Below are 15,002 nucleotides of genomic sequence, written 5' to 3' on the forward strand. Positions count from 1 at the left end.
TCATCTTTCTTTTTGCCTTTTCGTTTTGTTTGTCATCATAGCATCAAGAAAAAATCTAGGGTTTCAGAATCTCTTGCTGCTTGCACCAGACTCCAAAGAAGACAGATGAAGCTTCTTATCGTTTTCGATTGCAAGACAAGGTATGACCTGATGGTAGCCTTGCCTACCTGCTTGGGTAGCCTTATCCACTTGATTGCTTGCTCTTGTACATTGTCAACATGCTTTAAAAGAACGTGTGTCATCTTGAAGCGCTAGATTAAACTTGAATTTGAAAGCATACCTGGAAGGGATGCTAGACCGACATCCACAATTGATGAACCTCAAGTTTATGCTTATATTTGGCAGAGATCTCAAAGCACCTTGCAAGACAAAACGTTACAAATTCATTACCATATTTGAATCTGAGTTTTATGTCATTAGTCAAGTCATAGGACTTTTGTGCTTGTTTGTGTGAGTGAGGGGGAAAAAAAAACTTTACATAAAGTATGGTGTACAGTTGGCACAATCCTCCTAAAAAAATATTAAATATAGAATAACGTGCCCTTCCCCCATTTCCAAAATAACACTTTTGATATCGAAAGTGGACTAAAGGTATACCTTCAGTGTTGAAGGTGGCCACCATACCTTTATCACTCTGCATTGCTGAAGTCTAGTGTCCTCCAAAACTTAAGAATTTGATAAACATCCTACAAATGCTCCAAGAAGGTGTCATGGTTGTGCCAGCACTCCGATGCTCCTCTCTCTCGTAGTACCTCTATAAACCCTAGCAAAGTCGGATCTATGGCCTCGTACGCTCATAATTTTGTCGTCTTCAGCACCTCCCACATGCTCCAAGAATATGAATCTGTAAACATACTTGGAAAGGGTGCTAGAGCTACGTCCACTAATGATGAACTGCACACCTATGCTTATGATCAATGGAGATCTTAAAGTACCTCACAAAAAGGATAAGTACAAATTGGTTAGCATATCTCAATCTAAGTTACACGTCGTTGTTCAAGTCATATGAATTTTGTGCTTGTTTATGTAAGTGGAAAAAAATCATATATAAAGTATGGCGGGGAGTTGGTATAGTCATTATTCTATCCTTAATCTTGACCTACTATCTCTAAACACAAGCCCTTACACAACCTCACCCCTATGCTAACCGCAACGAAGCATCCATTAACCCTAGTGGCTTATCTCTTTTCTAGATAGCTCGGAAGGTGTAGCTTGATCACCATATTTGAAATTTCACTTCAAGAATGTCTCTCGTCTTTGTGAGAGTGTTTGCCTCCTCGAGTAAAAAGCTTTTTGTGTACATTGCTTTGCACTCATGGCACCTCCCCTTGCCGCCTGATTTGCTGTAGAGAGAGAGCACTCTTGCCACCACACTGTTTGCCACTTTGCAGGAGAAGCTTTGCTTGCATCTTAATTTTGTTCATAATTTGAAAGTTTTTTTGCAGATTGCGGTTAGTTATGAGGTTGAAGATAACTCATGCCCACCGACAACGGTTATAGCTCTATATTAATCAGTGATCGTGAAATAATATCATACGAGACTCGTCGCATCATTGTCTTCAATATTGCAGGCTGACAAAGGTATTCCTATTTCTTTCTCTTTTATATTCAAACAAACTAATGGCCACTTTCAACACTGAAGATAACTCATGCCCACCGACAACGGTTATAGCTCTATATTAATCAGTGATCGTGAAATAATATCATACGAGAGTCGTCGCGTCATTGTCTTCAATATTGCAGGCTGACAAAGGTATTCCTATTTCTTTCTCTTTTATATTCAAACAAACTAATGGCCACTTTCAACACTGAAGGTGAATATTTGGTCCACTTTCAATACCGAGAGTATTATTTGGGAAACGGAGGAAGGACATGCTCCTTTATGTTTATAAAATTTTGGAGAGGACTGTGTCAATTCCTCGCCATACTTTATGCATGGTTTTTTTTTCACTTGCACAAAATTCGTATGACTTGAACAACAAAGTGTAACTTAGATTCAGATGTGCTAACCAATTTATAATTATCCTTTTTACGAGACACTTCAAGATATCTATGGTTCATAAGCGTAAATGTGCTGCTGTTCATAAATAAGTGTTCATCAATAAACATCAATAAGTGTTCATCAATAAGGGGACGTGCTACCCTTTCCAAGTATGTTTACAGATTCATGTATGTACTTATATATAATTTCTATATAGAGAGATGTGTAACATAGAAAAAGAGACAAAACCATTTTTCTATGCCGCAGCAGGGCGGGGGTCCACGACCTATTATTGAACCCAAAGCAATGCACTGATGCAGGCAGGATACGACCGACTTGCACGACTACGACTCCTATATGAGAAGGCTTCATCGCTTGCGTGCAGGCTCACTGCTGCAAAATCAAAGTGACTTCTACATGCAACAGCAAAGCAAATTTCAAGCGAGATCGATTTCCGGACGGCTTCCAACTCTCAGGTCAACATTTCGTCTTTTTGCGTTTTCACCTCCTTTTCCACACAGAGAGAGAGAGAGAGAGAGAGAGAGAGAGAGAGAGAGAGAGAAGATTTTAGGGTTGAAAACCGTCTTGCTGAATAAGGGAAAAGAAGAAGCTCCTTTGAGGTCTTCCATGAATTGGATGAATAGATGACCAACGTCCATCATCCCAACACCTTTGTTCCTCGGGAGACAGAAATGGGTGGAATTGGCTTTTGGCGACTCAAATTCTGTGGAGCACATTCAAGGGCAATTCTGACATGTCAGCTCTGCTGGAAAAAATCATGAGCACACGCTGAGGTGTACAAATCTGCTCCAAATTCCCAGGAAGTAGATAGCTTAATTTGACGGTCGAGTTCTCTTTTCCATCGACGCATTGTCAGTGAAGGCCCAAATCAATGGGCTTTCCCCAATATTAGGGTTTTCCAGGACGTTCCCCCACGTAGATGGATTACAACAGGGTGGACTACAAGCTGCCACATCAGCATCATCTTTATGGGGCACTAACAAGTCAGTTTTTGGGCAGTGGGGTGATGACTCTCATAAACTTGGAGGGTTTGTATCTCTATATAATTTGTACTTAAGAGAGTTCTTCATGGGTTTAATGAGGTTCTTAGTAACACCCATCTCATGCGCCATACTAGACATGAGCATACATCATCTTCTACCACTTGCCTTCGAGTGAAAGCTTTCGAGTCAACAACAGGATGAAAGTGTCAGAATCGATCCAGCGGAAGTTTGAATACACGTAGAGAGAGAAGTTGACGCAGAGAGAGAGAGAGAAAAGTTGACGAACAACGCTTGACCTTGATTAGCAATGAATAGATGATTAGATACAATAGTGGGCATGGGTATATATACCCTCAAAATGGAAATGGCCGACTTAGTTAGTTACGACTTTATTTCCACATGAGATACTCACTTTAACACCCTCTCTGTAGCTCATAGTGGACATAGATGAAGAAACCAAGTTGATGTAGATGCAACCATGGACACCTCAGTACCGGCCGGATACCGAATACACCTCGGAAAATGCACCAAACAACATGTCTCCTCAAGAAAATGCCATCTTGAGCTTTAGCTGCCACATAGAATAATGAATTGCAGACAACTCCACATCCATGATCCCCCATTCGTTGAACTGAGAACACATCACGTCCAAAAATCTCTGAATGCTTGAACTGTCAGACACGACGCCCAAAATTCTGCTACACAATGAACAAGGAACTCATCCCATCCATAGTCTACTACCAATGAACTACGAACACATCACGTCCATAGATTTGTCAAGCTGTTCCATGCCAGATGCATGTGCCTTGAACTCCGACACACGGGTCCAAATCACCAAAACGGGAGCACAAACTGCCCCTCTCTGCCACTCACATGCCTCTCTCTGGCTGAAGCACGTGGTAGCATCCATCCACCAAGCTAGAATGCTGGAGCATGTGCCAGTGAAGTCCTCGCCACACCGGCAGACGCCGTAGCATCCCTCTTAGAATCACTGTCCCTGTCATCCTCGTCAGCTTTGCCTTTGCCTTTGTCATTTGTCGAGCCTTGAGCTTTAGCTTTGGATGTGCAATCCCGAGCCAAATGCCCTCGCTTTCCGCACTTATAACAACGGCTCCTAGACTTCTTATTGGATTCCGATGCAGCATGTGCCGATTCTACATCCTTCGGAACCCGAATCTTGCCTTGGGAAATGAGCACTGCTTCCTCCTCAATGAGAAAAGAGCTGAGATCATCAAATTCCAGCTTTTCCTTCGTGACTTGTAAGCGTAATGCCCTCGAGACCATCTCGTACTCCTCAGGCAACTTCGTAAGAACCAAGGCAGCTAACTGGGTACTAGTTAATGCACTATTCATAGCCGATAACTGATCATGGATAACCTTTGCCTTCATTAGAAGTGACTGCATAGAGGTCCCGGTTTCAAACTTGATGGAAAACAACTGGCCGAGAAGGGTTACTGCTCGCATTGTTGAGTCTCGATCAAACATTCCTGCAAGCTTTGACCACATTTCCTTGGCAGTCTTTAAAGTCTGAATGGCAGGGGAAATTTCCTTGGTGAGAGATTCTGCAATCGCCGACATCGCCTTCGCATTGTGGGCATCCCAATCCACAAGAGATTTGAGAAACTCCTCCTCCTGAAGACGTGTGAACCGATTGCTATCCCTTCGGGGACGTTCCTCCGAGCCATCAACAATGTCCCATAAGCCTTTTCTGCTAAACCACAGCCTCATGATCAAATTCCAATGCGCATAGTTGTCGCCATTCAGTTTGTCGTCCTTGCTCGAACACGGGAGTCCCATCTCGAAAACTCCGTCCACCTCTTCTCAGTCGACCCGGTCTGCCTGCTCCAAAGTTTGCCAAGCACAGAGAGCAGTAGCGTTTTAAGAAACGCTGGGCAGGGCGTGCTCTGATCACAATCGAGCCAAGAGGCAGTTGTCCAGCTCAGCGCTGGGTATGGTAATGTCCCCGAAAACGTAACATCTGCAGTCCCCGCCAAGAAAAAAAACACTCCTTGCTGCCCAGAATATCCCACCACCAGCCGACCACCATCCAGCCGCTTCAACCGGTCGCCAACACCTTCGCCTCAACCGGCCGCCAACACCTTCGCTATTGTGCTCTGCCACGCTGAAACGCTGCAGCAGCCACCTTCTCCAACTCCTCCGTGTGCCCAAGAATCAACGAGCACTCAGCTCTGATACCATGTCAGAATCGATCCAGCGGAAGTTTGAATACACGTAGAGAGAGAAGTTGACGCAGAGAGAGAGAGAGAAAAGTTGACGAACAACGCTTGACCTTGATTAGCAATGAATAGATGATTAGATACAATAGTGGGCATGGGTATATATACCCTCAAAATGGAAATGGCCGACTTAGTTAGTTACGACTTTATTTCCACATGAGATACTCACTTTAACAGAAAGCGGGTTGAAAGAGAAGGGAATTGTTGTGTGTGTGAGAGAGAGAGAGAGAGAGAGAGAGAGAGAGAGAGAGAGAGAGAGAGAAACAAACAAAGAAAGAAAGTCATATCAACGTCTGGGGAATGCCTTGAAGGCATATGGGACCAAAAGACATGAGAGAGAGAGAGATGTTATTAATGTCTACGAAAGAGTCGAAGGGTCTATGAGATCGAAATGATGTTACATGTCTATGAGTAACCTGGATGTCAAGACAGCATAAAAAATGGAAAAACTAGCTATCAAATGAAAATGTAGGGGCCAACATATTGTGTAGGCCCTTGCTTGTACAATATAGTAGGCAACAAAAGAACCTTGGTGAATTGGGGCATGTTCTTGGATTCATCTAGGTATATCTTTATGCTATATTAGCGGAGATGCAAATTTCACATTGTGAAGTTTTCGTTCAAGTTGCCGCTAGTTGATATTGTGTTAATTCTTTCTATCTTTAGTGGTGCACATGCCCTATCTACTACATTTTTGTTGTAATAATTCTTTCTATTTGTTATGATCCTTAGTGCTAGGCTTCATTATGGACAAGTCTGCCCTACATCTCTGGAGCTTTGACAGAAACTCAATACACCCACATACCTTTGTGTGAATGTATGCTCTTATGTGTGTGTGCGTGGGGGTATGTGTGGAAGCATATATTAATACCAAGTTCTACACCCACTATTGGGCACTAATGACGTTAGTGGGTATGTCATAGTATCTAGTCCATACTATGCATGATGAAGTTGATGGTTTATTGTCTTGTGGATGACTACCTTGAGGTTATAAATTGCACTTTCTTATAAGGTGAATTTGGGCATGTTCTTAGATTCATCTAGGTATATCGTTATGTTGTGTTAGTGGACATGCAAATTTCACATTGTGAAGTTTTCGTCTAAGTTGCGGCTAGTTGATGTTGTGTTAATTCTTTCTATCTTTAGTGGTGCATATGTCCTATCAACTACCTTTTCGTTGTAATAATTCTTTCTATTTGTTATGATCCTTAGTGCTAGGCTTTATTATGGCTGAGTCTGCCCTGCATCTCCGGAGCTCTGACAGAAACTCCGTACACAGACCTTTGTATGAATGTATGCTCTTATTTGTGTGTGCATGGGGAAGGCGGGGGGTGTGGGAGGATATATTGATACCAAGTTCTAGACCCACTATTGGACACTGATGACGTTAATGGGGATGTCGTAGTGTCTATTCCATACTATGCATGATGGAGTTGATGGTTTATTGTCTTGTGGATGAGTACCATGAGGTTATAAATTGCACTTTCTTATAAAGTGAATTTGGGCATGTTCGTCGATTTATCTAGGTATGTATGTCCTCCTTCTCATGGATGGAGTACATGACCTCAATATTCACTACTTGTGTTGGTGCATCTTTGAGTTGCTGAAGCACGTCCTGGATCAAGAGCTGGCTCTAGGGTCGGGGCCTTTAGGGCCGAGGACGTCTGGTTCTTTGGCTCTCAAATGACTTCAATAGTGTGTGGTGCTAGCATGCCCTGGGCTTGGGGTGTGCTCACTTAGTGGAGACGCTTGGCTCTGTCATGGTCCATTTGTCTTGACAGATCTCATTTGGGGTTGTCGATCGGGGCTTTGAAACCGGCCTCTGGTAGAAACCAAAGTGCGGTAGACTAGCAGTCACCCTTCCACTTGTAGTCCAAATATAAAAACAAATTTAATTGGAGCTAGAGTGCCCCAAAACTGTAATTAGAACGACACCTGTTGGTCCCAAAGCTTGGCGCCCCTTTCGGTATTTCTTTATTCAAATTCAAAAAGATGTAAAGCTGAGTACAACAAAACCAGCCAGGAGAATACACCTGTATGTCCAATCTGGCAGCCCACAAGACCTCTTAGCACAGAGGATTCACACACAGATCTGTGTCCCACAAAAGCAACACTCTGTGTTTCCCTCTGATCAGCCAAGACCATTCAGCAGGGCAGCCTTGAGCACACATCTGGCATATCCCATGAACATGGTTCCACAACTCAGCACAAACATACATCCACTGTCCAATCTCTGTTTCCACCCTTTCAATCTGCCATACCTCTCCTCTCACAAGGGGCCAGATAACACAACTCTGCAGCCGACATAGGCCAATGGAAAGAAAGAAAGATGGACAAGTTCAGAGCTTACCAAATCAGCACGTGATTCTGCACTCGTGAGGTCAATCGTACCAGTTTGTACTTGCAAGAAACTGTCTGTACTTGCCTCCCTGCAACCACTTGACTAGTGCACCAACTAAACTCTGGTAAAGCACTGCCTGCAACTGCTACAACAGGAGATGCATCGCCTGCAGTCTGTTCAGGACTGAACAGTACGGAAGCCGGTACCTGTCAGTACAGGTCAGCGTACTGTACCTGTCCGTACTATCTCTGCGCCTGCAGAGCAGCACAACCTGCAGCACGTACTGTACCTGCCTTCAGCTTCTGTCAGCGCCGCCTGAACCTGCAGCAGTCCGTACACGTGTACTTGCTGTCGTACATCTCTGTACAACCTGCAGCATAGCCGCCGCCAAAGCCTGCAACACAGCATGCACCTGCTTTCAGCCCCTGTCATCAGCGCCGCCTGTACCTGCACAGCAGTCGTACCCTGTACGGGCAGCCACGTGGACTGTACCTGCAGCTGTACGGGCACTTCTGTACGGAGAACAGCAGTCAGCACTCTTCTATGCAGTCGACCTGCTTCTCCTCTTCTCCACGCTTGAAGCTTGCACGTAATCCCAAAAAGCAAGAGAGAGAGAGATGAGAGAGGCGTGTAACTCCAAAAGTGGAGTGGCCTCTCTCCAAAATTATCCTAGGCCCCCAACTTTAATATTTATTAAAGTTCCCTAGGGGCCATTTAGGCCTAGGGGCCACCCATGATTCAAACATTAATTATATTAATGTTCTTGGTCCCCCTTCACACCTGGAGATGTCCACACATCATTCTCTTTGTCCGGGCACCCCAAATGTGAATCATTTAATATTTTTGCTCAGCAACCACCATGCCCACACTTGTGCTGTTCCATTTTCACAGGGTCATGACATACCCCCCTCTTGAAAAATGGCAAGCGTCCTTGATTGCATTCTGGTGATACAGCAAAATATCCGAAGTGAAATATACAATATGGCAAGATCAGCGTCCCAATCTCTCTAAGCCATGCATATGTAACATCATTCACTGCAAACCAATGGCGTAGTAGTAGTCCAAGTTGTATACCACTGTGAACCATACACAACCACAACATCCAATGTGACTAGTACACATATATCATAGAAGTCCCGTAAACAGATGTACTGTCAGTCCCATCACTACCTTCGGGTGAGACAAAAACTGCACCAAGCGACCTCTAGATGTCATCTGAGCCTGTCTGTATCAAGGGAGTGGAGGTGCTACTCCCCTCTTGAGCATCAGGCAATGCTCCAGACCCATGCTCTGTTGAACCTGAATGAGCCAAAACAAGAGTCGGCTCCAACTCAAAGGCATCGAGATAAAGCTGCAAAACCTAAGGTGAATCTGTTAAGTCACCTTCCTCCATCCACTTCACATCCATCGGTGAATAGTTCTTGAACTTCACAAGATAGCGACGGGAAACTTTACCTCGTACCTTTCTTTCCTTATTTCTTTCCTTATGTGCCAGTATCTGCTCTGGAATAAGAACCTCATCAAGTTCTTCAACTTCCGGCTGAGCCTCATCTGATACATCCTCAGGCACATCCCCACGGAAAGGTCTAAGGAGACTCACGTGAAAAGCATTGTGAATCCTCCAGTGATCTGGTAGCTTCAAACGATAGGCCACCCCACCAATCTTTTCCAATACTTGAAAAGGCCCATAATAGCGCATGCTCAACTTAGGGAATAAGCGCTCTTTACCCTTCATCTTCTTGAGTCTAGCCTTTTCAAAGCGCAAAAGAACCCAATCACCCAATGCAAACTCTAATGCACGTCTGTGACGGTCTGCAGCTTTCTTTTGCTTCTTCTGAGTTTTCTGGAGTGCCAACTTAACTCTCCAATAAGCTTCATCCATGTTTTCCACATACTGATCAGCCTCAAAGATTTTATCCTTTGTATGCAAAATGGGTGGTACCTTCTTCCCTCCTTCCATAATCTCAAAAGGCGCCTTGCCCGTCGAGGTATGGACAGTGTTGTTATATGCAAACTCCACCAAAGGAAGATACTTTTCCCATTGCTGCTTGTGCTCTGACACATAACACTTAAGAAGATCTAACACTGTAGAGTTAGCCTCTTCTGATTGACCATCTGTTTGTGGATGAAATGTAGATGAAAACTTGAGAGTTGTATCCATGTTGTCAAACAACCCTCTCCAGAACAAACTCGTCATCCGTGGATCACGGTCACTAATGATAGACGTAGGCAAGCCATGATACTTGAAGATGTTCGCCATGAACAACTTCACCATATGATCAACTGTGATCGTCTTACGTACGGGAATGAAATGAGCCTGCTTACTGAACCTGCATATGATAGTCCAAATGCCATCATTGCCCGTTTGTGTCCGTGGAAGATCAAATATAAAATCCATGGCAATGCTCTCCCAAGGTCTATCTGGTATAGGTAAAGACTGTAATAACCCTGGTGTCTTTTGACGGTCAAACTTTACCTTCTGACATACGATGCATTGCCTAACAAAGGCATCAACATCTCTTCTCAAGGTTGGCCAATAAAAGAAAGTCTCCACTGCTTTTACCGTGGCGTCAATACCTCTATGACCTGCATACGGTGGAGCATGACTTTCAATCATAACCTTGAGTCGCAATGGCCTGGTAACACACAGTCTGCCATGCATCAACAAAAACCCATCTCTGAGAGTATAGTGCTCATGCCGCTGACCCTTATATATCTGATCATACAGTCTGGTAACACACAGTCTGCCGTGCATCAACAAAAACCCATCTCTGAGAGTATAGTGCTCATGCCGCCGACCCTCAGATATCCGATCATACAACCTTTCAAAGTCCTCATCATGGGCATACTGCTCTTTCATTTCATCAAGCTCATGATGATAAGCAAGTGAAACTGCTGAGACCTGTGGCTTGCGTGACAAAGCATCGGCCACTACATTCTTTTTGCCTTCCACATGCACAATCTGGAAGTGAAACATTGACAAAAAGTTTGCCCATCGCATATGCTTCTCTGAAAGCTTAGTTTGCGTGAGGAAATAACGCAAGGTCTGATGATCTGTCTGCACAGTGAAATCAGCCCCAAGCAAATAGTGTTTCGATGTAGAAAGAGCATGAATTACAGCCAACATCTCTTTCTCATAAACCTGTAAATGCTTCTCGGCATCTTGCAATATTCTACTCTCATAGGCTATCACATGTCCTTCCTGCATGAGAACGGTCCCAATGCTACTTCCACATGCATCACAATAGACAACAAAAGCCTTTCGGAGGTCCGGTAATACCAATACTGGATCCGAAGTAAGCTTTTCTTTAAGCTTTTTGAAGGCTATAATTTCCTGATCAGCCCATCTAAACGGAGTTGCCGTCTTTGTTAAGGCATGAAGGGGCGAAGCAATTTCAACAAAATACCGTATGTACCGCCTGTAATAGGAACACAATCCCAAAAAGCTGTGTACATCATGCACGGTCCTCAAATCTGGCCAATTAAGAATTGCTTCCATCTTCGATGGATCCATATGGACTCCATGCTTAGACACAATATGCCCCAAGAAGTGTATCTTTTGCTAGAAAAATTCACTCTTCTTGCCATTAATAACCAGCCTATGGTTCCTGAGTTCTGCAAACACAATGACCAAATGCCTTCTATGCTCCTCCTCAGTTTGTGAATGCACAATCATATCATCAAAGAATGTGCCCACAAACGCTCTATGAGGTCGGAAAATCCTGTCCATCATTCTGTTAAATGTGGCAGGTGCATTTGTCAAACCAAAGGGCATAACCAAAAACTCATACAACCCAAACGTGGTTCGAAATGCTGTCTTATGCACATCCTTGGGTCTAATACGTATCTGATGATACCCGCTTTTCAAGTCAAGCCGACTAAAAACTGTGGAGTCCTGTAAGCGGTCCAAAATGTCATCGATCCTCGGAATGGGGAATCGATTCTTGATGGTATTCTTGTTCAGCGCTGTGTAGTCAATACACATGCGCCAAGAACCATCCTTCTTTTGCACTAAGAGTACAGGTGAGCAAAAGGGTGATGAACTAGGCTATATCAACCCTTTATTCAACAGCTCCTGTATCTGACTCATAATTTCTTCTTGTTGGGCTGCACTAACACGGTACGGCGGTCTATTTGGTGGTGTACTACCAGGAATTAGATCAATGGCATGATCTTCTGGCCTCTCCGGAGGAAGTTCCCCTGGCAATGACTCGGAAAAACAATCTTGGAACCCACATAAGAAATCAGTCCTGTCCTTATCTAACATAGACAAATTAGACTTAGACTCATCATCTTTTGCATCCTTTACATAAATCAAGTACGCGGAAAGATGCTTTTTCATTACTGATGAAATTGCCGAAGCTGATACAATAGGAACAGATTCCCCTTTAAGTTTTACATCCAAAACATGTTCTTTCCCTCTATGAGTCAAAGTGATCTTCCTATTGTATGTATCCACCACCGCATGTACTCTGTGGCTCCATGGCATTCCCAACAAAACATCACATCCATCAAGTGGCATGATGAAAAACTCTTCGCTGTCTACATAACCCTGCAAATGAAGCCTAAGCTTCCCAATAATAGGAGTGACGGGTTCAGCATACCCTGGACAAGCCATGTTAGCCTCATATAACGGCTCCATCTCCTCTGCACGAATCCCCAATCGGCCAGCCAAATCCGGTGAAATAAAGTTGGCTCTAGCACCTGTGTCAAAGAATATCAAGGCATTTTGATCTCTCACTTTGCCCCATGCCCTGCACAACTCTGTCTCTTCACCACCTGGTTGTTCCCCAACAAGATCAGGAACTAACCCTGCAAAAGGTTTTGGTTTCTTTGACTTGGGCTCTCCTTTATTGTCAGAGTCCTTTTGGGACTTTCTCTTGGGACAATTAAAAGACATATGTCCCTCTTCTGGACAGTAAAAACATTTCCGAGCATCCCTCAAAGCCTGTCTCTCCTCAGAAGTTCTCTTAGGCATTGGCAACTTCTTATACCGCGTCTCTGTAGACCCTTTTGCATCATGCGAAGCATGCCAAGACTTTTCAGATTTCTTGCTCGAGTTCTTACTGCCTTTAAACCCAGATGAGACTCCAGTGAGTAACGCATTAGCTGTCATAGCATTCTCTATCATTTGTGACATGTTTGTTACTCGAGTCTTGATACAATAGTCACGCACTTCCTTGGGCAGCCCACAACAATACTTCTCTACTTGCGCAGACAAAGGCACTGCACGGTAAGAAGTAACTGGGAGTAAAGCTTTCTAAAACTTCTTGTTGTGTTCTTCAAGATTGTCACACTTTGATGCATCCAACTTGTGCCTTGCTGTCATTACATCCACCTCAAAAGTAGATGTGAGCCATACGGAAGAGAACACCTGTTTAAATTGTACCCAAGTAGTTGGTGCTATGCCCTGCAGAAGAAGAGTAGACCACCACTGCAATGCATTGCCTTTGAGAAAAGTCGCAGCTTTTCTCACCTTTAAGGACTCCGTGTAATTACCACTAGAAAAAGCAGCATCAAACTGCTGTAAAAAGGTAAGTGCCTTTAACTTATCTTTGGCTCCACTGAATGTATCAAATTTCACAGCAGCTTCCCCTTCCTTATAATCCTTCGTAAGGAAGTGGCTTCACAAGATTGCTACCCCCAGCATTCATGCCCGTCATAGGGTCAACATTACCAATTACCACACCTGGCATGCCATACATTCCAGCCATGTTTCCAAACATACCATTATGCATACCGGGCTGCATGCCCCCATACATATTTGCTTGCATTCCAGGTTGCATGCCCCCAAACATGTTTCCTTGCATTCCGGACTGCATACCACCATACATATTCCCTTGCATACCAGGCTGAAAATTAGCTCCAAAAGTCCCTGGCATAACCATGCCTCCCTAAGGATAACCCCTAGTCATGGATTGGAACGCAAAGCCACCACCAAAATAACGTGGATGCATAGTCTGCCGAGGAACAGATGGCTGTCTGAAAAAGGAACTCTGTGAGTTAGTACCAAAAGCATGTTGCATGTTCGGAAACTGTCCAAAAGATGGATCCTGTGGGAAGGCAGCACTATGACCCTGAGGAAGGTTCTTAGAACGCACCTTCTTCTTCTTCTTTTCAAGCTCAGAACGGGATCTCATAAATTTAGCAAACTTCTCACTTTGTGTGAGCTGCATAAACACATCCATTACACCAGTCAAACGATTTTTAAACTGAGCATCATCTTCCTCTTTACTAGGCATATCTTCTGGCTGTGTTACATCCTCATATTGCTCATCATCTGCAGCCTGTTCTCCTGCAAGAATATCCTCAGATTCATTTCTCTCAGGAGAGGTCTCTTGCTCTTCCTCTTCATGATAAAAATATTCGTCTTCTGTATCAGACATGTTGCTGAATTTTTTTTCAGCGATGACTTTCCTGGAGTCAACCACGAGCTCACCCCCTTAAGAAAGTTGATGATGGGTTCCGACAACGGAACCTTGAAACCGGCCTCTGGTAGAAACCAAAGTGCGGTAGACTAGCAGTCACCCTTCCACTTGTCCAAATAAGAAACAAAATTAACTGGAGCTAGAGTGCCCCAAAACTGAAGTGAAATCCACACCTGTTGGCCCCAAAGCTTGGCGCCCCTTTCGGTATTTCTTTATTCAAATTCAAAGAGATGTAAACCTGAGTACAACAAAACCAGCTAGGAGAATACACCTGTATGTCCAATCTGGCAGCCCACAAGACCTCTTAGCACAAAGGATTCACACACAGATCTCAGATCTGTGTCCCACAAAAGCAACACTCTGTGCTTCCCTCTAATCAACCAAGACAATTCAGCCGTTCAGCCTTGAGCACACATCTGGCATATCCCATGTACATGGTTCCACAACTGAGTTCACATATACATCCACTGTCCAATCTCTGTTTCCACTCTTTCAATCTGCCATACCCCTCCTCTCACAAGGGGCCAGATAACACAACTCTGCAGCAGACATAAGCCAATGGAAAGAAAGAAAGATGGACAAGTTCAGAGCTTACCAAATCAGTGCGTGGTTTTGCATTCGTGAGGCCGATCGTACCATTATGTACTTGCAAGAAACTGTCTGTACTTTCCTCCCTGCAACCACTCGACTGATGCACCAACTATGCTCCGATAAAATTCCCACATGCAGCTGGAGATGCGCTGCCTTACTGTTCAGAACTGACAGGTCAGAACTTGCCCGTACCTGTCCGTACAGGACTGTATGGACTGTGCTGTAGTCGCCTAAATCTGCCCGTACAGGTGTTCGCTTGCTGTACCCGACTGTACCAGTTGGTACAGTTCTGCGCCTGCAACCAGCCGCCTGTGTCAGCTGACGTACAGTTGCATGTACCTGTTGTACGGTACCCTATCTGCTTCACCTGCACCAGCTAGCAATAGAGCAACAGTCACCTGAACCAGCGCCGCCTGTACT

At 44.2% G+C, this 15,002-nt stretch overlaps 1 protein-coding gene across 1 annotated transcript in view; it reads left to right on the forward strand.

The window, feature by feature from the left end:
• The first annotated feature begins 2,194 nt into the window (after positions 1-2,194).
• LOC147625194 (alpha/beta-Hydrolases superfamily protein) overlaps positions 2,195-15,002 on the forward strand; it is a 34,990-nt gene continuing 22,182 nt past the window's right edge. Inside the window, exon 1 of the mRNA XM_086818459.1 lies at positions 2,195-2,457. The gene's annotated coding sequence lies outside the window, so the exon portion shown is untranslated. The remainder of the gene's footprint in view (positions 2,458-15,002) is intronic.

Source organism: Cibotium barometz, chromosome 24 (genome assembly GCF_041138505.1).
Source record: "Cibotium barometz isolate CiBa-2024 chromosome 24, ASM4113850v1, whole genome shotgun sequence".
NCBI classification, from domain to species: domain Eukaryota; kingdom Viridiplantae; phylum Streptophyta; class Polypodiopsida; order Cyatheales; family Cibotiaceae; genus Cibotium; species Cibotium barometz.